Genomic DNA, 26,396 nt, shown 5'->3' with positions numbered 1-26,396 from the left:
AGTTATTTCTTGGTTTGGGACTTGAAGTCAGTTCCCTAGGAATGAAGTTTTCCTGCAGTCAGTGCTTTTGCTTTTTCAATCGTTCTCTCCCCTCTTTAGTTACTCAGAGTTAAGATTTTCAGTTCCCATAACTTCTCTGTCTCTATTTTAATTGCCCAGCTTCCGTTTCTTAGGCTAAAGTACGAGGCTCTTTAGTCAAGCTGAAATCAAACATTCTCTTCTTGCTTGTTTGTGCTCTACTGCTTTGTTCTTTGTCCCTCAACACCGCCACCCTCTGAACTATTAATACATTTTAGGTCAATAAAGAAGCTCCTCTGAAAAGTCAACGAGCTCTTCTTTATCTCTTCATTTGCTTTATGTTGAAGAGCCATATATTCTTAGGGGTAGGGATGAAAAATTGCCTAATCTCCTCTACAGATACCTAGTTCTCCTGTTTCTTATTTTTCTAAGTAAAAGGCAATCCAAGTCAAAGTCCACCTCGTTGCATGGTGGCTATAAGTCTCAGGCATTTCCACTTTCATCGGAATGTAGTGGACAGGGTGGTAGAATATAACATTCACTCAATGCAAATTAGTGTATGTATTGTGAGATTGCAAAAGGTTTGTTAATGGTGATGAGCGATGGAATTTATTAAGCTAGTGCTTTTAAGGTAGAGGGGTCCCTGGTGGCTCAGACAGTAAAGAATCTTCCTGCAATGCAGGCACCAGGGTTCAATCCCTAGGTTGGGAAAATCTCTTAAGAGAAGGGAATGGCTACCTGCTCCAGTATTCTTGCCGGGAGAATTCCATGGACAGAGGAGCATGGCTGAGTACAGTCTGTGGGGCTGCAAAGAGTCAAACACAACTGAGCACCTAACACTTGCATTTCAGTTTTTAAGGTAACACAATGAGCAGATGTACTCAGCTCATAACTTTCCAATAAACTGAGTTAAATGACACATTTTTCAAAAAGGCAAACTCTTTCAGTGCTTAACTGATTGAAGGCAGAGAGCATAGCAAAGAGAGAAATAGAAGCTATATCATTTTTTTTTTCACGTTAGTCACCATCTAAAGTGAAATCTGAAAGTGGAAGTCAGAGACCGTGACCTCCAAATCTGCTGCACTTACAGACTTCGCCAAAAAACTTTCCTTTTCTTTCCCCATCTGCACCTTATTCCTTTTTCAGAGATGGCACATTAATATTTATAGGCTGACTCCGTGTGAGTTCTAAACTTTGTTCTAGAGAAAAGATGACACTAAATAACAGGGTGGATGATTGCTAAGCCAGAGGGGAGGACAATGACGTCAGCAACCCACATGCAATTCTCACATTCCACTCTTCTTGTCTGGCAAGGCAACAGAGTGACACTCCCAGAGCATAAAGCGAAGGATGCACCCCAAAGCATCTTAATCAAGCCATTTTTAAAAAAATGAGTTTGATGTTCTTAGTGATTTTTAATGCTCAGAACTAGTTTGGCATTAAGTATTCAATCACCTTGTGATCTGTGCCCTTTCAAGAGTGGTAGAGGGGAGAAAATAGACCCTGAATCATAGCTATTGTCTTGGGCAAGGTTCTTATTAAAAACAGCATATTCCTGTAGCCCAGAGGGCTTACAGCCTCTTCCAAAGCAGAAGTGCTGCTCTAAGCTAACCTCAAGGGGCTACTAGAGAGAGATGCAGCCTTCACCCCTCTCACGGGGCTGGCGGGGGAGGGGAATGATAGCATCATATCCAGTCCCAACTCCAAGCCTCCATCACCCCAATAAGAACTATTCCTTGAGGCATTACTGACATGCAGTTCCCTGGTTAGTTGGTTAATAAGTATTTCAATAAGAATAATTAATTTTAAAAAGAAAGAAAAACACTTTACAGTAGAATCTACTTAGGAGAGTACATATATGTAGGCTCAGTGAGGTAAGAGGACTTTGTTGTTTTTTATCATGTTCTAACATTGATGTCATTTGCTTCTGTTACATCACTTGTGCTTGACATTTTATCTACAGATGATCAAAATATAATAAAGGGATCACCTCCAGACTGAGGCTTTTAACAATGATGAGCAAAGCGACGCTTGGAGACAAGATGCTGAAGAACAGAAATGCACTGAATAAATTCAGTTCAAAAAGGATGATCAGGTCCCAAGGTTACACTAATGTGAGTTGTTTTTTCCTTACTGTCTGCTAAAAGTGACAGCAACTATAAAGAGATTTTTTTCTTTCATTTTTTTTTCCCACAGAGATCATCAGCTTCCAGTTTACTGATTAGACTATTTCACTTTTCATGCAAAGGCTTGTTGACTTTAAGTTTGACCACAATCATTATTTGTATATTTCGTATATGTTTTACCAAAGAATCATTAATAAGTCAGATCTTAAGGTGTGATTTCATCATTCTATAGATCATAAAAATACAACTAAAGGTTTGGAAGAAGTTTAGGGCTTATTTAAAAATCATTAGCCTTGTGTATCTTAAATGTATGTATGTATAGATATGTTTTAAAGGGTAATCATATGTTATTTTTTAAAACACATTTAGAATATTACATCCTCAGTATAAAAAAGGAGACGAGTTTATACTAAGGTAAATTCTCATGGAAGAGGTAAAATTTTCATAGAAAGTAATTCCTTACAACTTAAATTATAATTTAAATGTCTAGTTATTTCTTTAAGAGAAACCCAAATCACAAGTTAACTTTTAGTAAAATGCATTCAACCTTCCAGGTTTTCATTTCTAAATCAAAGGATGGGCTAAATTTGAAAATAAGACCCTAATTTATGTCTTATCTACAAAATTGAGAGCATTCTATGTAATTTCTCCCTGTAAGCATCTCTGCATATAAGGACACACTCTCTCAACGATAACGAGGTATTCATCATCTTATTTCAGCCGAAATGCAGTTGATTTGGCTTGTACTGTGGCTTCAAACCGAGTAAATCGATTAGACAGGCAGCCTTCAAAAGACAGGCAGACCTTGGCATTTGCCCAGATTCACCATTTTAAATGATGATGATACTCTATGGCTGGAAATAAAAAAAAAAAATCTTGATCTAGGACTGCACATTCAAAGGATATAAATCAACTGTCAATAATATTGACTGAAATGTTTTTAAAGCTTCCACTCTCTAGAGGGGACTATTGCTCAGAATATATGGCCTCTGCCATAGGCACATAGGCAGGTCAGATAGCTGAATTCTCAAGGAGAGCAGAATGCTAAGGGCAAGTTGGGGGTTTCAGAAATGGAGTACATCTGGGGAGTAGAGAGGTCTTGAGTCAAAAAATTATTTACTCAGACTCACTGTGTCTCCATTCAGCTGTGGTCCATTAAATGTTAGGGAAAAAGCAACCAGATTAAGCCAGCCCATTTTAATGTGTGAATAGGCATAACTTTACAGATGGTTGCATTTAAAAACAAATGTTTGTTAAGTTAAAGAAATACCTAATTATCTAAGCCCAAATAGAGAAGCAAGATATTTGTAAGCAAATAATTTTTACATGTGAGAAAAGATGCTTTTGATTAGGTGATCGTTATGTATAAGACTGGTCTTTGGGTTAGCGCCTACCATGGAATAAATTTCTCCTTAACTTATTGCTATTTTCAGAGCTGCTTCTCTCTTTCTTTACTTCTGTACTAATAGGTACTCTCAAAAGGTTACATTCATTTTAACATTCTTATGGCATTGATGGTGGATGAGGAAGCTTCATTGTGTGGATGGAACAGCCAGAGCTAAATGTTTCTAAGTGAATATTTTAATGTTAGATTTATTGCACCTGTCTGACAGAAAAATTAAACAAGAAAATTTAAATAGTATTTTTTAAAAGTAGGTTTGTGATAAAGTCATTAGTCTCATAACTGCTAAATTCCACTGCAAGTGATATGCAAAACTGGGTTAAATGACATTATGTATAAACACACTTCAGCATTAGGTTTTATGGGATCTTGGAAGAGGGTTAAATCACAAGACTTAAAGAATTCTTAAATAACTTTTTCATAATCTATTTATACCCCAAGAAGAAAATATGGCCTCCAGTTGGGTTAGAGATATTGTTAGAAGGACTGTGAGTTGTGAGGAAGCCTTGGTAGGCAAATACAGTGTTCTCAGAACATTTAGAAGCTGTTCAGGTCTTCAGTGAATTGCTTAAGGTTAAAGAAGATCATTGACAAATTTCAACCAGAATTCTTTTGGAATCCTTCACTGAATTGTGCTGTAAATGGAACATTATTGCTTTAGCAAGTTGGCATTATAGATCTTTAGAGATTCCTGAGGCTTCCTTCATAATATTTTTCACCTCCAGCTTTGGATATAAGAAAATGCTTTCTTATGATCTTAGCATAAACATTTGATTCTACTTGTTGTTCAGTTGCTAAGTCGTGTCTGACTCTTTGAGAATCCATGAACCGCAGCATGCCAGGCTTCCTTGTCCTTCATTCAACTTATGGTACTGTAATTTATCCCCCTCATAGTTAATTATATCAGTTTAGCCACCTGATGTGAAGAATTGATTCACTGTAAAAGACTCTGATGCTGGGAAAGATTGAAGGCAGGAGGAGAAGCGGACGACAGAGGATGAAATGGTTGGATGGCAGCACCGACTCGATGGACATGAGTTTGAGCAAGCTCTGGGAGTTGGTGATGGACAGGGAAGCCTAGTGTGCTGCAGTCCATGGGGACACAAAGAGTCGGACACGACTCAGTGACTGCACTGACTGACTGAAACCCAATCCAGAATGGCTGGGTCACTGGGGCCAAATTATTGGGTTTGCCAAAAAGTTCATTGGGTTTTTCTGTAAGATCTTATGGAAAAACTTGAACCTTTCCCCACACTTAACCTCTCTCCAAAACCTACATTGTTCCAATTCTAATCAGGAGCTCCCCGTCTCCTCTGCTGTCTTTCTGCTGTCTTTGCCAGCAGACCTTGCTGCCTCACTCTTCTGTTCTATTGGCCCGTGCCTTAGACCTTTCTCCACCTCTCTTCTCCCCCAAATTAAAACATATTGTTTTGTCCCATTGCCTGAAGGCCTCACTAACATGTTAGCTAACTAATAATAATGCCCCTCCCAGATAACAAAATGCCTTAATTTAGTGGAAGCAGAAATTTCTTCTTAATGATAATAACTTATATTTGTGTACTGATTTGAAGTTTATAGTGCCTATGTGTGCATGTGTGAGGAGTCACTTCAGTCATGTCCGCCTCTTCGTGACCCTATGAACTGTAGCCTGCCAGGCTCCCCTGTCCAGAGGATTCTCCAGGCAAGACTACTAGAGTGGGTGGCCATGCCCTCCTCCAGTGGATCTTCCCGATCCAGGGGTCAAACTTGTGTCTCTTAAGTCTCCTGCTTGGGCAGGTGGATTCTTTACCACTAGTGCCATCGAGGAAGCCTATAGTGCCTATACATATATTAATATAATCCCAGTTAATTCACACAGCATCCCTGAAGTCAGATATTATTATCTATACCTAGTAGATGAGGAAACAGACACTAACAAGAGGTCAAGAGATTTTCTTAAGAATACATGCATAATTTGAGATTCAAGTTCTAGGCCAGCTGACCCTAGGGCAGTATTCATTCCACTTCACAGCTGTCATAAGGCAGTAGTGAGAAGTGTGGGAATCTCAAACCTGAGGGATGGCTGATAATGCAGAGCCATGTGTTCTAAGATAATCTATTTAACCTGTCTATGCCTCAGTCTCTGCATCTTTCAAACTCAAAGGTGGGACAAGGTGACCTCTTAGATTAATTTCAGCTTTAACATTCCATGGTTCTCTGAGCATTAGCATCATAGATGCAATTTCTATACCATTTTCCACGTTCTTTTCAGTTTCTGGCAATAGTTTACACTGAGAACTTAGTTACCAGAAAGTATAAAGTGTTTAAAAATGTTATCACATATATTTTTAAGAGATAAGGGGAGAGAGTAAATTGAGCACTAAATTTAGAGATTCAAATAGGAAGGTGTAGCTACCAATTTCTCCTGACCAAACAACTTCTGTGGGGTAATCTTCTATAGGGAAAAATGCTTAATTTTGAGAGGGATGTACATGGAGAAAGATGGGGGCCATCACTTAGCCATCCCAATCAGCCAGATCAACTCGGGCCATTAGGAATTGGAAACGTGCAAATAAAGACATGTGGAAATAAGATCCTCATACTTGTGGATCAAATTTTAAAAAGTCAGATTTAAAACAGTATTAAGCCGTGTAGTCAGTACTGATGTGGCCTAAGTGAAATACAATTCCCTATTATTATCATAAACTGTCCGAGAAAATCTGGCCCAATTTTATAGCACAGGCTAAAAGCAAAATTAAAGAAAAAGATGACATTTTGAAGGGTTTTTCCTCCCCCATTAACACAACTAGGCTGGCTGAGCTGTGAAACTGTGATGGAAATATTAGAGCTGTTGTGTCTGAAAAAAAAGCAGTGATCATTTCATTCTTCCTGTCTTTTAATGCTCCAGGGTTTTGGAGACGAATAGGAGCAATAAGTTCACTTTGCAGAATTAATGCAGTAATTCTTTATCATAAGAGCAGAGCATTACCTCAATCTGATTTTGCTACAAAATGGTTCAAAGTCTATTTTTAATGATGGCCCTAATTTGTTAACACCTTTTAAATTATTAATCCCCTTTATATTCAAGTAGTTATTGCATGTCATAACAATGTATCTATGCAGGGAAATTTAATAGTATTTTCTAGATGTCAAGAAAAGGCTTGTTCTGCAAAATGCTATTAAAACTGATAATGAGCTAAATATTTGCCATAGCAAACACTGAAATTACTATATCAATCAGCATTGGGTGCTCTTATTCAATAAACAGAAATTAACCTATTAACTATGCCTAACTTTCAGCAACAAAACGGTTGCTTTCAAGCGTTTCTCTTCTCTTCAAATCTTTCCTTTCTTAAAACTACATATTGCCCTATAATACCACACTTTTGAATCAAATCCTAGTATCAGCATTTAGGACTGAAATTCTAAAAGTACACATGACATAATGTTACAAATGTTTTATGTTAACGACTGCAAATATTTTTACCTCCTTTTAGATAGACATTGATATATACAAAATAAAAAAATATCATATCTGGTAAAGTCAAATACTCATGTTTCAGAATATTTTCCTGATTTTGAAGATTAAAAGAATTCCTTCTTATTTTATATATTATGGGCTTTTACTAAGGCATACCCACAAAAAATATAATAGTGAAAGTAGTAAAAAAGCCTGCCATTGGCTATTTATAGCTTTTAGATACGAAAATAAAGATAAAAGAATATATTTTTCCATACATAACCCAAATAAAGATGTAAATTCAAAAGCACTTTACACATTTCTTAAAAGCAAAGTCAGTCCCTTATTTCTGCTGTGATTTTAGCAGACAGAAGAAATGCATCCTCACACAGTGGGCGTGCCTCAGTTCCAACTGTTACCGTAGTTACACTTGGGGCTGATCATCAGTGTCACGCAAAAATGACCCCAAACTGGCTTTCATTCAGATACTTCTCTGTTATTCTTACAAAGTTTAAGGAGCTTATATGTCTTCAGTTGCTTTAATAATTTCTAAAAAAAATATTACACTACACAGTCTGGGTCATTTAAAATAACATTCAAATGATGAACATTAGAAATTATACATGTAGTTCAAAATGATAAAATTAACATCCATATTGTGCTTAAAGCCTTTTGTTTCTGTTGCAACTCCCCTGAAGTAGGCAGGGTATATATATTATCTTTGTTGAACAGATTAAAAGGCAGACCTATAGAAGTTAGCTAATTTGTTCAGCTAGTGGGGGCACTGGGAAAAGAATCTAGATTTCTAAAACTTACAATTCTAGTGGTTCTCCATTCTAGCTCTCCTTAGAAATCACGTAGGAAGCTAAAAAAAATACTATTGTCTGGATGCCACCCAATGAATGTCCATTTAAACCCAAATCCCAAGATATGAGGTCTCTGCATTAGTAGTTTTAAAAAGCTGACATAGTGTGCAAAATCAAATAATTGCATAAAAGTAGTATGGGCTACAGTCCATAGCATGGCTATATTAGTGACTTAGCCAGTGAACAACAACAACATTGTAATATCATTTATGGTATTTAAAAAAGAATTTTTTTTACTGTGGTGCAGATCACATAATACAAAACAGTACTATGATTTTGCACTCTTAAGTATAGTTTAGTGAAGAGGCATTCATTCCTAATGATTTTAGTCAAAGCTAGTTCAAGGATATTTCTGGAAGTCAGCTGATGAACTTAATGAAAAAGATGACTAATTAGCTTAATGACAATTTAGTAACTATTCTTTGGAGTATGCTTTGAAATCACAAGTGTTCAATACTGTTTGAACAAATCTTTTAAAGTAAATGGTCTATGGTTGAAATCAGAATATTCATGTTTTAACGTTTTGTTAATATATATTGTGGCTCAAAAAGAATCGAAGCTGACAGAGGATTCTAAAGTGCAGCCTGCATTAAGAACCCTAGGGAACTTGTTAAAATGCAGATTCCAAAACAGTAGATCTGGGTAGACTGAGCTGCTGTATTTCTAAAATACTCCTCGGCGATGTCCAAACATTTTGTGTAACAAGGCCATACTTCCTCCTTCACATCAGTTACCATTACCACTTTGAAACTTTCTGAAAAACAGGATCTTTTATATTTAAGGAGTTGGAGGCAAGTATTTCCTCGAATAGTTCTATAATTTCTTTGACTTAAATACATTACAATTTGCTTGACAAAAATACACTCAACTGAATTCTGATTTTTTTTTCTTTTTAAATTATTTTTAAAATTTTATCTTATTTTTAAACTTTACAAATTGTATTAGTTTAAGGGTTCAAAATTAAGTATAATCTAATAAGAGATAACAAACTCCAAATATAGAAAATTTGGGATCAATGATCAAATAGGCAAAAGGAAATGGCAACCCACTCCAGTATTCTTGCCTGGAGAATCCCAAGGACAGAGGAGTCTGGCGGGCTACAGTCCATAGCATCGCAGAGTTGGAAATGACTGAAGTGACTTAGCAAACGTAGCACAGTGGTTCAATGCAGGGACTCTGCCATCAAACAAACCTGGGTTCAGATTCCAGCTCTGTCACTCACTGAGTCTCCCAACCTTCTAAACTTCTGGTTTTTAATGTGTAAAATAATTGCACTAATAGTACTCGTTCATTTATTTGATAAATACATTCAAAGCCTACTCAATGCCAGGCACTGATCCTCGGTGGTGAAGAAGGCAGCCAAAGCCTTGCCACTAAGAAGCTTACCTGTACCTAACTTATAATTCTTTGTAAGAATAAAAGAGATACTGCCTAGAAATTGCTTAGTATGGGACCTAACATGTAAGGGCTCAATAAATGTTAGTCATTATTTTATATTAGCTCTAAGACTTAGCTGTTATTATATCCAATTAGCACATGCCGTTTTGATATGTTGATAGCTCCAATAAGGACAGGAACCATTGATTAAATATACTAATCATAATTTTGGATACAGAAAAGAGCTTACAGGCACATAATGTGAATATGCCCAGGAGGAGACAGCTTAAACCTTCATTATTACAAAATGTGTGGACTTTAGTTCTTAGTTTTATGGTCAATTTTTGGTCAAAGGTTATATGTTGTTCAAATGTTTCAAATGCAACTGATGAGTATATATGCCTGTAAAAGTGATCAGTAAATGCAATCAGTGGCAATAGTGAAAAAAGATTTAAATTTCCCTGAATGCAAATTCATTGATAAAAGCTTTGCATCTATTAGCTTAGTATTGTTGACAATGGCTCATTTAATTATGAAATACTTTTTAACGCAGATTTTCCTTTTCACATTTTAAAAGAGATACAGTTTTTTTTTAAGTTGAGGTACAGTTGGTATAACCGACATATCATGTTAGCTTCAGGTGTACAACATAATAATTTGACATTTGTATGTACTGTGGAATGATCACCACGATAAGTCTAGTTACCGTCTGTCACCATAGAACAGAAGAATTTTTTTGTGTATGACAAAAACTTTTAAGATATACCTTCTTAGAAACCTTCAAACATGCAATACAAGATTCCTGATTATAGTCACCACGCTGTACATTACATCCTTATGACATTTATTTTATAATTGGAAGATTGTACCTCGTGATCCCCTTCTGTCTAGCACCCAAGTTTCCTCTCCTCTGGCAACCACCAATTTGTCCTCTCTACCTATTAGTTAGGTTTTGTTTTCTTTGTTTGTTTTTTTAGTTTCCACATGCAAGTGAAATCACATGGTATTTGTCCTTCTGTTGTTGCAAATGGCAAGATTTATTTATTTTTTTATGGCTGAGCAATGTATGCACGTGTGCTCAGTCGCTTCAGTCGTGTTCTACTCTGCAACCCTATGCCCTGTAGCCCGCCAGGCTTCTCTGTCCATGGGATTCTCCAGGCAAGAATACTGTGAAGTGGGCTGCCGTGCCCTCCTCCAAGGGATTTTCCTGATCCAGGGATCGAACTTGTGTCTCTTAAGTCTCCTGCATTGGCAGGCGGATTCTTTATCCACTGAGCCATCTGGGAAGCCCCTAAGTCTGGGATCTCATATGCTATTACTTGTTTTCTTGCTCACACCTAAGACAAAACAACTTCAAGCATAACAAGCACATCATCTTTTAGGTCCTTGGGTATTTTCTTTATGTTTTGCTAACTTTGCCGCTTATTTTTTAAATTTATTTATTTTTAGCTGTGCTGGGTCTTCGCTGCTGTGGGGGGCTTTCTCCAGCTGTGGTGAGCTGGGGCTCATCTCCAGTTGCAGAGCACTGGCTTCTCACTGTGGTGATTTCCCTTGTTTTGGAGCACAGGCTCTAGGGCACAGGTCAAGAGTTGTGGTGCATGGGCTTAGCTGCTCCTCGGCACGTGGGATTCTCCTGGACTAGGGGTCAAACCCATTTACCCTATGTTAGCAGGAGGCTTCTTTAACACTGAGCCACCAGGGAAGTCCTGGCCATTTTTTTTTTTTATTTTTAAACTTTACATAATTGTATTAGTTTTGCCAAATATCAAAATGAATCCGCCACAGGTATACATGTGTTCCCCATCCTGAACCCTCCACCCTCCTCCCTCTCCATACCATCCCTCTGGGTCATCCCAGTGCACTGGCCCCAAGCATAATTATTTATTCTACATTTCAATGGAAAAAAAGTATGTCATGAGTACACAGTCATCTGTGCTTTTCCCTGTCCTCTACTGCTATGTCTTCTAAATCCCAACTTTTGCTTGCAGAGTGACCTCTTTTTCTTCTTTCTGCTTAGGCTCTCTCAAGCTTATTTCACGAAGTAACATTGCTTCAAGTACTATCTGTAAGTCGTGACTCTAAATTTGTATCTGCAGCCCAGTCCTTCCCTTTGAGCTCCAGACTTACATATCCAACTCTTGTTTGAAACCTGTAGTTGAGGATCTAAAAAAATCTTAAAACATCTAAAACAATATACTCAAAACAGAACTTTTGGTTTCTCCCAGTCAAAATCATGACTACAAGCCAAAATTTTAAGAATCATCTTTTATTTCTCTTTGTTGTTCATCCTTAAATGTACTCCCTCAATAAACCCTGGTTCTATACAAAAATACATCTCAAGTTTGTCTGCTTCTTTTTACCACTACACCTGTGCCACAACCTTGATGCCAGTAAACTTCTCAGAGAGGGACAGATTCTTTTTATTCAGTTTTCTTTTGGTGGGAATTTAGGTGAAAAATGTCCTTCCTACTTTGCTTTCTGTATTCTGCATGCTTAGGTTCTTATAGATTCTCTGTGGTGGAGAAGCAGCTGCACATGTACACATATCAAACAGCAACTTCCACATCCATATTCAGGCATGACTACATCTTCTGTTTGTAAATGTAGAGATGTGATTGCACATTCCACATCAGGAAAGAAACAGAGTACATATTAAGTTAATTTTTAGAAATGATGAGCAACTTTGTAAAAAGCAGCTTTGAAACACTGTTTTGAGATTTGTAGGCTGAGCAGCAAAGACTCTGAACCACAAAAGAAGGAATTTAAAATCTGAAGTGTGTTTGGTCTCAATATAACCTGGTTGGAATACCCATAAAGATCATGAAAAAAATATAAGAATAAAATAATACATATCTCAGTCCAGAATTATTATTTGAGGACTTCTGAGAACTATTTAATAATCATTCATTGCCAACCTCAATGGAATATCTCCTGGTTATAATTTACAGCATTTCTTTATATTTTTGATTCCTCTCCATTAACATCCATATTTTCCCAAGTAATTTCTACCTATCCCAGTATTTAGGGATAGCTTGATACATTAAACAAATAGGAGCAATAAGTTTCTAAAGGAATTCACTGCAGCTTAGGAGAAGCTTTGAAATAACATTGCAAATTGAATTCAAGTAAAATATGCAACACATTTTTGAGCTGGATCCATTGGTAAATATTGAACAATGTTTGAGTTTGATCAGTGATTTAAAAATATTGACTTAATTTAATATTTTAAATAGAAAGATGATAGGGTTCTGTTTAATTTCTGTCATGATAGCCATTACAGACTGGAGCTTTAGGACAGATTAGAATTAGATTAGATTTGGCTTTATCTGACTGAGTTTGAGCATCACTACACTTATCCCACAGTCACTGGCTCTCAACTACTGGTGATACTGCCAAGGGCTCATTTTACTTCCTTTACATTGGTTCTGAATCTCCTCTTAATGGAAGACCACCTGGAAGCTAGTCAAAATAAGACTGAATTTACAGGTTTTCATGTAGAATGAAACCACCTGCTATTTCCACTGCTTTTAAAGCCTCTTATAACTAGATAGCTGAAGCTCAAAAGCGAATCTTAAATTTAATACTACATTCAGATCATCTTTTTGGCTGATAAGATGTTATAGTTCACCCCACCCCATTTCAGTAATGACATTTATAGCTACTTAGGATTCTAAACCTGTAGAGATTCTCAAAAGTTGGAATATTTTACAATTTGAAAGTATTATATACATGTTTATTTTTCTTTGAAGTGTTAAGGATAGTAAACACAATTCTAAGTCAAAATTTTAGCTTTAAGAGAAAGCAAAGATGTTTAAATGTGTATCAATTTTCAATACGAGAGATAAAAGGAAATAATGTTTAAAACATAAAGTTATCTTCTTCCTTCTAAAATCCTCCCATTTGAAGTAAATGTGACATTATACTTTGTAGTAGAACTTTTTAAATATTTTAATCAAATTTAACAGTTGTGAAAGGGCAATTTTAGAGATAAAAGATTCCCAGAATTGATATATCCTTCCAGATCTGCTAGATTCTACCTGCTTTCCCCAAATTAGACCCAGTGGAATACATTTTTAAAGGCACATTTCAGTCAACATTTAGGGTAAAAATCACAATGTCTCAGTCATCCCAGTAATACACAAGGGTTGGGCATCTTCATGGATATAGCATGGTCAAATGAGTGAGTAATTTTCTAAAGGAACATTTCTAAACTTGGTGTGTGTGTGTGTGTGTGTGTGTGTGTGTGTGATGTTATGAGTATCTTCCTCTTCTGCATTATACATATATCTTTTTATTATTTAAATTGCTTAAACAATTTTGTAAGTACAGAAAAAAAAGTATATTCCACTGTACAATCTCTTGAGAACAGCAGTCTCCAGCTCTCTTCTTAGGATCATGTGTCCCATTTGGGAAAAAGAGATAAGACATTCAGGAATGTATGTAGTAGACAATATCTGTAAGCAATTTCTTTTTCTCTTAAGACTAAGATCTCTTCCTTGGGTTAATTTCAGCTTTCACTCTCTGGGGCTTCTCATAGATTTGCCTTTCCAGAGGTCCATCTATTAAACAGCTGATCTAATATTTAACTAATATTCTCTCTCCCTTCATATATATGAAAGTGAAAGTTGCTCAGTCGTGTCCTACTCTCTGCAACCCCACGGACTATATACAGTCCATGGAATTCTCCAGGCCAGAATACTGGAGTGGGTAGCCTTTCCCTTCTCCAGGGGATCTTCCCAACGCAAGGATCAAACCCAGGTCTCCTGCATTGCAGGCAGATTCTTTACGAGCTGAGCCACAGGGGACACCTAAGAATACTGGAGTGGGTAGCCTGTCCCTTCTCCAGCAGGTCCCAACCCAGGAATTGAACTGGGGTCTCCTGCATTGCAGGTGGATTCTTTATCAACTGAACTATGAGGGAAGTCTCTCTCTATACATAGAGAGTTTACACATATATAGAGTCTCTCTTTCTCTCTCTCTCTCTCTCTCTCTATATATATATATAAAAGAGTTATCACTGTACCAAGGGTTTTCAATAGTCCTATAAAGTTGGAACAATTTGCTCATTTAATGAGTTAGAAAATGAAGATCAGACAGTAAATGGCTGGACTGGAATCGCAATTCTCATCTTTTGTGTCTCACTACACAGATAACTTCTCTTGGAGCTTTTGGATTTGCATGAATTTCACAAACATCAAAATATCCTGACAATCTTGGAACTGAGGACTTAAAGTAGATAAACTCTGTGTAATTTACTATTTAGACAGACAACAAAAGCTACACAAGAAAGGCAGTGATTTATAAAGGAAAAGAATGTCAGGAGACATAACTTTGTTTATAAAAATATCTATTCTCCTTCTTGAAATAACAATGTATGTTCAGAAATACACCTGACAATATAGTATGGGAGTAGAAAAATTGCTAGTTGGATTATCCAGTATTAGGTGGCTATACTTCTTTCCCAATCAAAAATATATTTTGAATAAAAATATATAGTTTACATCATATTGAAATGAGTTAATTTATAGTAATCTGAAGAAAAGGGATTCAAAGAATCAAACTGTGAATAGATTCCTTTTTTTTTTTTTGACTCCTGAAGCTGAGATTTTGAAATCAAAATTTAAAATATGGTGCGACTCCAATAACCTTAGGCAAATGATGGTCGAAAACATGTAATTTTATAGTTTGAAATTTCAATCTTGAAATGCACATGAAAAACAAACCAGCAGACTATAAAATTCATTTGTTACAATGTAAAGTTAATACAAGGACTGTATTCTGAAAGTTTTGTTCAATAAAAACAAGCATTATATAAAACCAACTCGCTATATTTTGACTTTACTAAGACTTCATTACAAGCAAGGTTTACTAACATGTTGCTTCAATACAGCATTACCTCAAATTATTCACCTCCGATGTAGGACTACCAGAAAATGAAATTTTATCACAGCAGTTTTTTGAAACATTTTCACTTTATAATCTGTAGAAAATGAAGTACACCTAGCTGTGCACATGGAGTGCCTCTCTACAGAATTCTTTGTATACATATATGGATTATTAAAGAAATTTGGTGATAGTAGAGAGTCAATGGTAAGCCGGATGAGTATTCGGATAGCTAAGAGAAAACTTCATTGTCTTAAATTTATTTTTATTGAGATAACATTGGTTTACAATGTTATATAAGCTTCATGCACACAATATTACGTTTCTATTTCTGTATGCACTACACCATGAACACCACCAAAAATTCGGTTTCTATCTGTCACCATATAGTTGCTTCCTTTACCCACTTGCCTTTCCTCCTTGTTCCTTCCCTTTTGGTAACCACTACTCTGTTCTCTGTATCTATATGAGAAAACCTTGACTTAATTTTCAATAAACAAAAACCTAAAATGACAACCAGAAGTAGATCTTCAGGCCAACTGATATGAGGAAGAAAACAAACCGAAAAGCAAGACAATGGCAGCTATTAAACATGCTGCAGGGCTAATTAAAACACGGTATCAACACTGACATCTTTTTAGATGTAATGCCCTCATTTATAAGTAAATCTTGTGCTGCAACTGTCAATTACAAATTCCCTTTCTTTAGTTTTACTTCTATTATACAAATTGATTTCTGACATCCTGATCTAATACATGCAGAAGACACTAAAACTTTTATACTCTGTAGTACATTTCTTCACTTCTTTTAAACAGCACTGAAGTCTCATCTGGTCTCCTAATAGTCCCTTCCCTGCCACTTCAGTGCAGAAAGTGACCACTTTTAAAATAAATTATTGAGTTCATTATTTTATAGATATTAAATGTTATATCTTGGCCATATGAATGGAAAATATTATTATTTAAAATTAATGGTTGTTGAGAATGCATTATCAAGACAAGGGAAAAGTCAAGTAAATAACAAGATAAAATGATTGTTAAATTATATTCCTTTGTTACATAAGAAATAAACTATCATGTGTCTATTGTGTTGGTGAAATGTACAGAGAAATAAATTTTAGAATACCACATTCAGCTCAACAACTAGTCCATTGTTTGCATTTAATAAGAAATGACAGTGACTGATTTTGCTATTGCAATCAATTCTACAATGTAAAATGCTATCCATTGTAAGTGTTTTGGGGGCTTCGCAGGTGGCGCTAGTGGTAAAGAACCTATCTGCCAATGCAAGAGAGATAAGAGACATGGGTTCAATCCCTGGGCCAGGAAGATCCCCTGGAGTAGGAAATGGCAACCCAGACCAGTATTCTTGCCTGGAGAATCCCATGGATAGAGCAGCCTGTCAGGCTACAGTCTGTGGGGTCACAAAGAGTCTGACACAAATGAAGCGACTTAGCATGCATCAGTTCAGTTCAGTTCAGTTGCTCAGTCGTGTTCGACTCTTTGCGACCCCATGAACCGCAGCACACCAGGCCTCCCTGTCCATCACCAACTCCCGGAGTTTACTCAAACTCATGCCCATTGAGTCGGTGATGCCATCCAACCATCTCATCCTCTGTCGTCCCCTTCTCCTCCCGCCTCCAATCTTTCCCAGCATCAGGGTCTTTTCAAATGAGTCAGCTCTTCACATCAGGTGGCCAAAGTATTGGAGCTTCAGCTTCAGCATCAGTCTTTCCAATCAACATTCAGGATTGATTTCCTTTAGGAGACCAGTTAGATCTCCTTGCAGTCCAAGAGACTCTCAAGAGTCTTTTCCAACACCACAGTTCGAAAGCATCAATTCTTTGGCACTCAGCTTTCTTTATAGTCCAACTCTCACATCCATATATGACTACTGGAAAAACCATAGCCTTGATTAGATGGACCTTTGTTGGCAAAGTAATGTCTCTGTTTTTTAATATGTTGTCTAGGTCATTCATAACTTTTCTTCCAAGGAGTAAGTATGCTTTAATTTCATGGCTGCAGTCACCATCTGCAGTGATTTTGGAGGCCCCCAAAAATAAAGTCTGCCACTTTATTAGCATGCATAGTGTTTATTTTTGAAAGAATCATATAATACCTATAATATAATTTCTTCCAGAATCTAACATAACACATTTTTAAAATATTATCTCAATTATTTTTCAAGATAAAAAGGAAAAGACAGGGTCCTTTATGTGCCATATGCTTAATCATGTCCAAATCTTTGCAACTTCACGGACTGTATGTAGCCCACCAGGATCCTCTGTCCATGGGATTTTACAAGCAAGAATATTGGAGTGGGTTGCCATTTCCTCCTCCAGGGGATCTTCGCAATACAGGATTGAACCTGCCTCTTATGTTTCCTGCACTGCAGGAGGATTCTTCATAAATAGAGGAATTAACCTCAGACCCTACTCTTAAACGGTGCGTTCAACTAACCTAAGACTCAGTTTTCCTTTTCTAACATATACAGGTAAAATTTGAGCATAATATTAGTTTCAGGTGTATAGCATAATAGTTTGATGTTTATATATACTACAAAGTCATCATCACAATAAATCTAGTTACCATTTGTCACCATAAAGTGAACCCCTTCCTCTTTGTTAACCACCAATCTCTTCTCGCAAAGAGTCAGACACGACTGAGTGACTGAACTGAACTGAATCTCTTCTCTGTATCTATGAGTTTTGCTTTGTTCATTAGTTTTCTTTTTTAGATCCCACATATAAGTGAAATCATACAGTATCAGTCTTTCTCTGAATGACTTAGTTCACTTAGTATAATACCCTCAATATCTACCTATGTTGTCACTAACAGCAAGGTTTCTTTAATTTTTATTGCTGAGTGGTATTCCATTGTGTATTTTTACCACATTTTCTTTATCCATTCATCCATTGATGGAAGCTTAGGTTATTTTCATGTCTTGGCTATTATGAATAGTGTTGCAATCAAATGGGAGTATATATATGTATCTTTTTGAGAAAGTGTTTCTATTTTCTTCTAACCACCCAGTGAACTGGGGTTGCTGGATCATATGGCGGTTTTGTTTTTAATTTCTGAGGAACTTCCAGGCTGCTTTCCACAGTGGCTGTGTCATTCTACATCTCCACTAGTTGTGTCGGAGGGTTCTCTTTTCTGCACAACCTCTCCAACACTTGTTGTTTCTTGCCATTTTGGTAACAGCCGTCCTGACAGCTGACAACTTACTCTGGCTTTGGTTTGCGTTGCTCAGATGATTAGTGATGTTGAGCATCTTTTCAAGTGCCTGTTGGCCATCTGTATGCCTTCTTTGGAAAAATGTCTATTCAGATCATTTGCCCATTTTTAATTTAATTGTTTGCCTTTTTGTTATTGACCTATATGAATTATTTATATATTTGAATATTAACCCCTTATCAGATATGTGATTTGCAAATATATTCTCCCATTCAGTAGGCTGCCTTTTTGTTTTATTGTGGTCTCCTCTGCTGTGCAGAAGCTTTATAGTTTTATGTAGACCTACTTGTTTATATTTGCTTTTGTTGTCATTGCATTTGTAGTGAGATTCAAAAAAAATATTGCTAAGAGTGATGTAAAAGAACTTACCAGCTACGTTTTCTTCTAGGAGTTTTACATTTAAGCCTTCAATTCATTTTGAGTTAATTTTTGTATATGGTGCAAGATAGTGGTACAGTTTCATTCTTATGCATGTGGTTGTCCAATTTTCTAACATCATTTATTCAAGAGACTGTCCTTTCCTCATTGTATGTTATTGGTTCTTTTGTTGTAAATTAATTGGTCATAAAGCACACGACTGAGCAACTTCACTTTCCCGTTTCACTTTCACGCATTGGAGAAGGAAATGGCAACCCACTCCAGTGTTCTTGCCTGGAGAATCCCAGGGACGGGGAGCCTGGTGGGCTGCCGTCTATGGGGTCGCACAGAGTCAGACACGACTGACGCGACTTAGCAGCAGCAGCAGCAGCAAAGCATGGGTTTATTTCCAGGTTCATTAATTTGTTCCATTGATATGACTTTTTTATGCCAATACCATAGTGTTTATATTACTGTAGTTTTGTAGTATAGCTTGAAATTAGAAAGTGATACCTCCAGCTTTGTTCTTCTTTTCAAGGTTGCTTTGGCTCTTTGGGTTCTTTTGTGGTTTATGGACATTTTAGGACTGTTTGTTTTATTCCTGCAAAAATTGCCATTGGAAAATTTTAACGTTACACTTTTATTATTATTTTTGCTACTGGAATTTTGATAGAAATTTTACTCAATGTATAGATTGCTTGGGTAGTATGAATATGGACATAATTCTTCAAATTTATGAGCATGAAATATGTTTCCATATATTTGTGTCTTCTTCAATTTTTTTCATCAATGTCTTATAGTTTTCAGTGTACAGTTCTTTTACCTCCTTGGTGAAATTTATTCATAGGTATTAAATTTTTTTGTTGCAGTTGCAGATAAGATTGCTTTTCTAATTCCTTGGTTAGTTTGTTTTTAGTGTATAGAAACACAACTGATTTCTGAATACTGATTTTGCATCCTGAAATTTTACCAAATTTACTATTAATTCTAAGATTTTTTAGTGGAGTCTTTGGGGTTTTCTGCAAATTGTGACAGTTTTACTTCTTTCTTTCCTATTTGGATGTTTTTTATTTCTTTTTCTTGCCTAGCTGCTATGGATAGGACTTTCAGTACTATGTTGAACAAAAGTGGAGAGTGGACAACCTGGTCTTGTTCCTCATCTTAGAGGAAATACTTTCAGTTTTTTATCATTGAGTATGAAGTTAGCTGCAGGCTTGTAACATGTGGCCTTTACTATGTCGAGGTACATTCCCTTTATACTCACTTTATCGAGAGTTTTTATCATCAGCAAATGTTGAATTTTGTTAAATGCTTTTTCTGCATCTTTTGAGATGATCTTGTGATTTTTTATCCTTCATTTTGTTATTGTGTTGTATTATGTTGATTGATTTGCAGATGTTGAACTGCATACCTGGAACAAATTTCACTAGATCACGGTGTATGAACCTCTAAATGTATTGTTAAACTCAGTTTGCAAATAGTTTGCTGAGAATTTATGTATCTTTACTCATCAGGGATATTCGTCTGCAACTTTTTAATGTGGTGTCCTTTTTTTGTTTTGTTTTGTTTTGTATCAGGGTAATTCTGGCCTTATAGAAGGTTTTTGGAAGCACTTCTTCCTTTTGAACTTTTTGAAAAATTTGAGTAGAACAGGTATCAAATCTTCTTTGAATGTCTGATAGAATTAACCAGTAAGGGTGTCTGGTTTTAAACTCTTATTTGTTGGGAGGTGTTTGATACTGATTCAATCTCCTTACTAGTAATTGTTTTATTCAATTTTCTATTTCTTAGAGATTCCGTTTTGGAAGATTGTATGTTTCTAGAATTTTATTCATTTCTTATCTGTTGTCCAGTTTGTGTGTGTGTGTGTGTGTGTTAAGTCACTTCAATCATGTCCAACTCTTTGCAACCCTATGGACTGTAACCCACCATGTTCCTCTGTCCATGGGATTCTCCAGGCAGGAATACTGGAGTGGTCTGCCATGCCCTCCTCCAGGTGATTCCTGACCTAGAGACTGAAACTTTGTCTTATGTCTCCTGCACTGGGGAGGGGTGGATTCTTTACCACTAGTGCCACCTAGGAAGCCCGTTGTCCAGTTTATTGGTGTGTAATTATTCATAGTATTCTCTTATGAACCTCTGTATTTCTTTGGTATCAGTTGTAACTTCTCTTCTTTAATTTCTGATTTGTTTGAACTCTCTCCTTTTTCTTTTCCTGGTGTCTTAGATGGTAAAGAGTCTGCCTGCAATATGGGAGACCTGGGTTCAACCCTGGGTCAGGAAGATCCCCTGGAGAAGGAAATGGCAATCCACTCCAGTACTCTTGCCTGGAAATCCCATGGACGGAGGAGCCTGGCAGGCCACAGTCCACGGGGTTGCAAAGAGTTGGACAGGACTTGCACACACGCTCCTTTTTTATTAGTGAGTACAGTTAAAACGTCAATTTTGTTTATCCTTTCAAAGACCAGCTCTTAGCTTCACTAATCTTTTCTAGTGCTTTTTTCAGTCTCTATTTCATTTATTACCACTCTGATTTATTATGTCCTACTTTATACTAAAGCTTAATTTGGGCTTAATTTGCCTTCTTTTTCTAGTTTCTTTAAGTAAAAAGTTTATTTATTTGATATTTTTCTTGTTTCTTGAGGGACCTCCCTGATGGCTCAGATGGTAAAGAGTCTTCCTGCAATTTGGGAGAGACCTGGGTTCACTTCCTGGGACGAGAAGATCCCCTGGAAAGGGAATGGCAACCTACTCTAGTATTCTTGCCTGGAAAATCCCATGGACGGAGGAGCCTGGCAGGCGACAGTCCATAGGTTGTTTCATGAAGTGGGGTTGTATCACTATGAACTTTCCTCTTAGATCTGCTTATGCTGCATCCCATAGATTTTGGGTATCTTGTATTTCTATTTTCATTTGTCTGTAGGTATTTTAGTTTCTCCTTTTATTCTTACTGATCTGGGATTTTTGTTTTGTTTTTTACTGACCCACATGTTGTTTAATCTCCACCTTTTTTTTTTTTTCAGTTTTCTTCTTTAAATTGATTTCTAGTATCATTTCATTGTGGTTAGAAAAGGTGCTTGATATGATTTCAATTTTCTTAAATTTATTCAGACTTGTGACCTAACATATAACGTAACCTGGAGAATGTTCTGTGTGCATTTGATAGGAATGTGCATTCTGCTGCATTTGGATGGACCCCAGTAACGTGAATGTGATTCCACTTGATGTTGTCCCACAGGTCTTAAGTTTTCTTAACTTTTTAAACTTCTCTTTTCTTTCTGCTGCTCTATTTGGGTGAGTTCCAATGCCATGTCTTCCAGGTCACTGATTTGTTCTTCTACTTCATCTAATCTGCTATTAAATGCCTCTAGTATATTTTTCAGTTCAGTTCTTCAACTCTGTGACTTCTACTTGGTACTTTCTTATATTTCCTATCTTGATGTTGACATTCTTATGTATTCAAACCATTTTTCTCTTGAGTTTTGTAAGCATCTTTTGTGATCATTATTTTGAACTGTTTATCATGTAGACTACTCACTTCTTTTTAAAGGTCTTTTTCTGAGGTTTTGTCTGGTTCTTTGGTTTGGAACATAATCCTCTGTTTTCTCATTTTCCTTGACTCTTGTGTTGTTTCTATGTGTCAGGTAAAGCAAATACCTGTCTTAGTCTAGAAGGAGGGGCCTTGTGTTGGAGATGAACCTTATCATTTATCCCTGTCCTAGTTCTTGATTGTCTCTTGAACCTTTGTAATTATTTCAGTAGCCAGATTTATTTTTTTCTTCTGCCTTTGCCATCTTTATTTTTTAACTCTTTGTTTTATATTGGAGTACAGTTGATAACAGTTGTGTTGTGTCAGTCTCAGATATATGAACAAAGTGATTCCATCACACATATTCTTGGTAGGTCTCAGCTGTTGATGGTGTACCAAGACCTCAGTGTTCCAAAGGGAGTGATCTGGGTCAGCACTTCCAGGCTTATTGAATCCAGATTCTCAGGCAGCAGCTTTAAAGTACACAGAGAGATGCAGTCCTGTGGAGCCAAAGTTGTAGACTGTGCTAACCTTTAGAAGATCTGGAGATGTCCTTGGGGCAACAGTTGCAAGAACCAGGGCTTCATTGAAATGTAGAGTCGCATTTCTGAGAGATACCAGGGAGCTGCGGTGAGTTCAAGGTGGGGCACATAGATGGTGCACATCTGTAGCCACTAGATGTGTCACAAACCTCAAGTCTGTCCCTCAGGTTATTAAAGTTCCAGGACAATTAAATGGACCTTTTTCACTTGCAGCCTGGTGATGTGTTTCAGTTTGCTGTCTCTGGAATGTTCTGGGTGTTGGAGCCTGCCCAGAACTCTGTCTGCCCAATTATTACAGTCCAGGAGCATAACCCTCTGTCCATCAGAGCCAGGAGCATAAATCTCTGTCCATCTGAGCCAGGCAATCAAGAGGTGTGCCGTGTATGCACTGTGCCAGCCCACCAGCTTCAGTGAGGCTGTAGATCGGGCATGCCCTTAATTATAGTGACTCCAGAAAAGAGTTCTGGTGGGGAGCACACCTGTGGCTTTTGCGAGGCCTGGGGTGAGCACTGAGGGTGCAGCACACACTCAGCTTTATTAAGTTTGTATCCACCCATGCCTACCATGCTAGCAAAGTAAAGGGAGAGTGTGAAAAATAGTGCTTTCTAGCACCTCTGTTCCTGAGGAAGATTCCAATTAACCCCTGCCCCTCCAACAGACAACTTAAGGTTCGCAACTAATTTGCAAATAAGATCGTCTGTAGTGACCTAAATGGGAAGGAAATCCAAAAAAGGATATATAATATATATATAATATATATACATATATATATATTTAGCTGATTCACTTTTTTTTTTGCACAAAAGAAACTAACACAACACTGTCAAGCAACTATACTCCAATAAAAATTAGCTACAAAAAGATTAGCAGCTGAATCTCCTTCATGGATATCTCCATCATCTCTCAAACTCTTGCTTTTGTACTGGCTCCTGGGATAAATAAGTCTGCACATTAGCCCCTCAGATCTCTACAATACTCTAGGTCCCCTAGATGCAAGTTCTGCTTGTCTGGCCAAAGCCAGATATTTTGGGGGCCTTGTTTCTCTGCTGCAGGTTCCCAGGGCTGAGTTGCCCAGTGTGGGGCACAAACTCCCAGTCCTCAGGGGACAGGCTCCAGGTCTGTGAGATTCTTCCCTAGTGTGTGTCATTGCACGAGAAGTGGGGGTTTTGGCGAGGCCATGTCTCTGCCTTTCCCAGTGTCTCAGTGTGCACTTCTATCCCTTGTGGTGGAGGAGGCTGTGAAGCTTGCTTTCAGCTCTTTTTCAGCAGACGGTATCCCATAGGTAACTGCAGACTTTGTGTGTCCACAGAGGAGATGAGCTCAGGATTTTCCTATGCTGCTACCTTTATCTATGATCATCTTTCTTTACCTAAGACTCACTTCTCTCTCTAAACTTTCTGAAAACTTGTGAAGTAGATTAGACAATTAACTGTGTAGCTTCAATTAGTTTTCAAAGCCCCTTATGTTGTCGATCTTTGTTTAGAAGGGAGAGGGTAAACTTTTGTTTTTTGCTTTTTGACTTCCCTGGTGACTCAGATGGTAAAGAATCTGCCTGCAATGCAGGAGACCAATGTTTGATCTCTCGAGAGCGGTTGGGAAGATCTGGAGAAGGAAATGGCAACCCACTCCAGTATTCTTGCTTGGAGAATCCCAAGGACAGAGGAGCCTGGTGGGCTATAGTTCATCAGGTTCCAAAGAGTCAGACAGTGAGTGAGTGACTTTTATTTTCACTCTGTTAGGTACCCAAAATTTAAAAATTAAATGGTAATAAGATTATTGCATGTAGCACAGTAAAATGGAAAGAGTGTGGGATATACCTTTAGGATATCCATTCAAGGTCTGACCCTGCCACTTCCTCTGTTTGGCCTGGGGTAGGACAGCTCACCGGAGAAGGCAATGGCACCCTACTCCAGTACTCTTGCCTGGAAAATCCCATGGATGGAGGAGCCTGGTAGGCTGCAGTCCATGGGGTCCCTAAGAGTCAGACACGACTGAGCGACTTCACTTTCACTTTTCATTTTCATGAATTGGAGAAGGAAATGGCAACCCACTCCAATGTTCTTGCCTGGAGAATCCCAGGGACGGGGGAGCCTGGTGGGCTGCTATCTATGGGGTCTCACAGAGTTCGACACAACTGAAGTGACTTAGCAGCAGCAGCAAGACAGCTCACCTCCTGTAAACATAAGTTTCTTCATCTTTAAAATGAAGATTCAACTACAAATCCGGGATTCTTTTACAACACTGAAGTTCTACAAAAGAAAATTTCCTTGAGATTCCCCCGCATGTTTAAATCGACTATAAATGAACATAATTTAATCTTTTCTTGGTGACTAAGGGTCATCAATAGAAAAAATAACATATGTGAAAAAACAATAGAAAAATAACATACTTGAGTCTGTAGGGTTTCTTTGCTCCTGCATAAAATGACCTTGGACTAAAATGACAAAACACTTTAGTCCATAAAATGACAAACACCTTGAGTGTTTGTATGAATGTGTATTTATGTGTGTATGTGAACATTCTTATTCTCAGCTAATGTTTATTGATGCTGTCCCAGTGCTGTTTATACCATGGCGGCCTTGTTTTTAATATACTTATTAGTGGGTAAATATACCCTTCTATAAAGTATGTTACAATTGCTTCAACAGCAACGACAAAGTAAATGTTTGGCTTGTTGAAGTCATCAAAGTTTGACTGATCGATAAGTGATTTATATGCTCTAGTAGTTAATCCATTTTCTTTTGCTTCTTCCCTGAGAAGATGGAAGGCAGTTGTTAAAGTAGCCTTACCTTAATGACACCTACTTGAAGTCAGTAATTATTCTCTCCCCCCAGTCTAAAGTAGTCTCAACCTTTACCCGATTGCCACATTTTCCCAATGATTAAAATTCTTCATTATGATTTTGTAAATCCTTCTCAGGGCTTTCAGGTGCCTTCTAAGCTGTCTGATTTCAAAACAAAAACTCCAGTCTAACATGAAAAGTCTTGCTATTTCTGTTAACATTTCTGTTAATAAATCTTAAAGTGGTATTAATACTTTTGCCGCCATTTTCATCTTTCTAATAGAATCTCTGACTATACATAGCCATGAACCTGCAAACACACACACACAGACACACACACACTCCCATGTGAAACAGTAAACTTGGTTGGCTACAGAGATCAGAAGAATTTTTCTATGAGTTACTTACAAGGCTTGATATCTAATTTGAATTTTTCTGACAAATAAAGCTAATGAATGGGACTGTGTTTTTGAATTCGGTCATAATTTTAAGGTAAGAAGACTACGTCCTCCTTTTCCTCTTCCTGCAATGTGTCATCCTTAGAAGTCTCCTCTTACAGGTGTGTGCAAATTGTCATGCAGAGGTGGTTTATATGTGTTCTTCTATAAATATTCGGCATTTTCAGACAATACTATGGGTAATAATCATGCCTATGTTTGAAATGTGTGCTTTAAAATAACACAGTTGAGCCAACATGTAAAGCTTATCCATTCTACTCACACTCAAAAAAAGATAATTTGGATTTCACCCATTTGTTTTATGCACACAAATGAAACCAGAGTACCATGCTCTCCTCTTTGAGGAATAGCATGCTGTGCTATGCTGTGCTCAGTCGTGTC

General features: G+C 37.3%; 1 protein-coding gene across 4 annotated transcripts in view; it reads right to left on the bottom strand.

Moving 5' to 3' along the window:
* TTC29 (tetratricopeptide repeat domain 29) overlaps positions 1–26,396 on the bottom strand; it is a 273,994-nt gene that overhangs the window by 48,855 nt on the left and 198,743 nt on the right. The window lies entirely within an intron of this gene.

The sequence above is a fragment of the Bos indicus genome, chromosome 17, assembly GCF_029378745.1.
Source record: "Bos indicus isolate NIAB-ARS_2022 breed Sahiwal x Tharparkar chromosome 17, NIAB-ARS_B.indTharparkar_mat_pri_1.0, whole genome shotgun sequence".
NCBI classification, from domain to species: domain Eukaryota; kingdom Metazoa; phylum Chordata; class Mammalia; order Artiodactyla; family Bovidae; genus Bos; species Bos indicus.
This window is presented reverse-complemented; position numbering and strand designations above follow the sequence as displayed.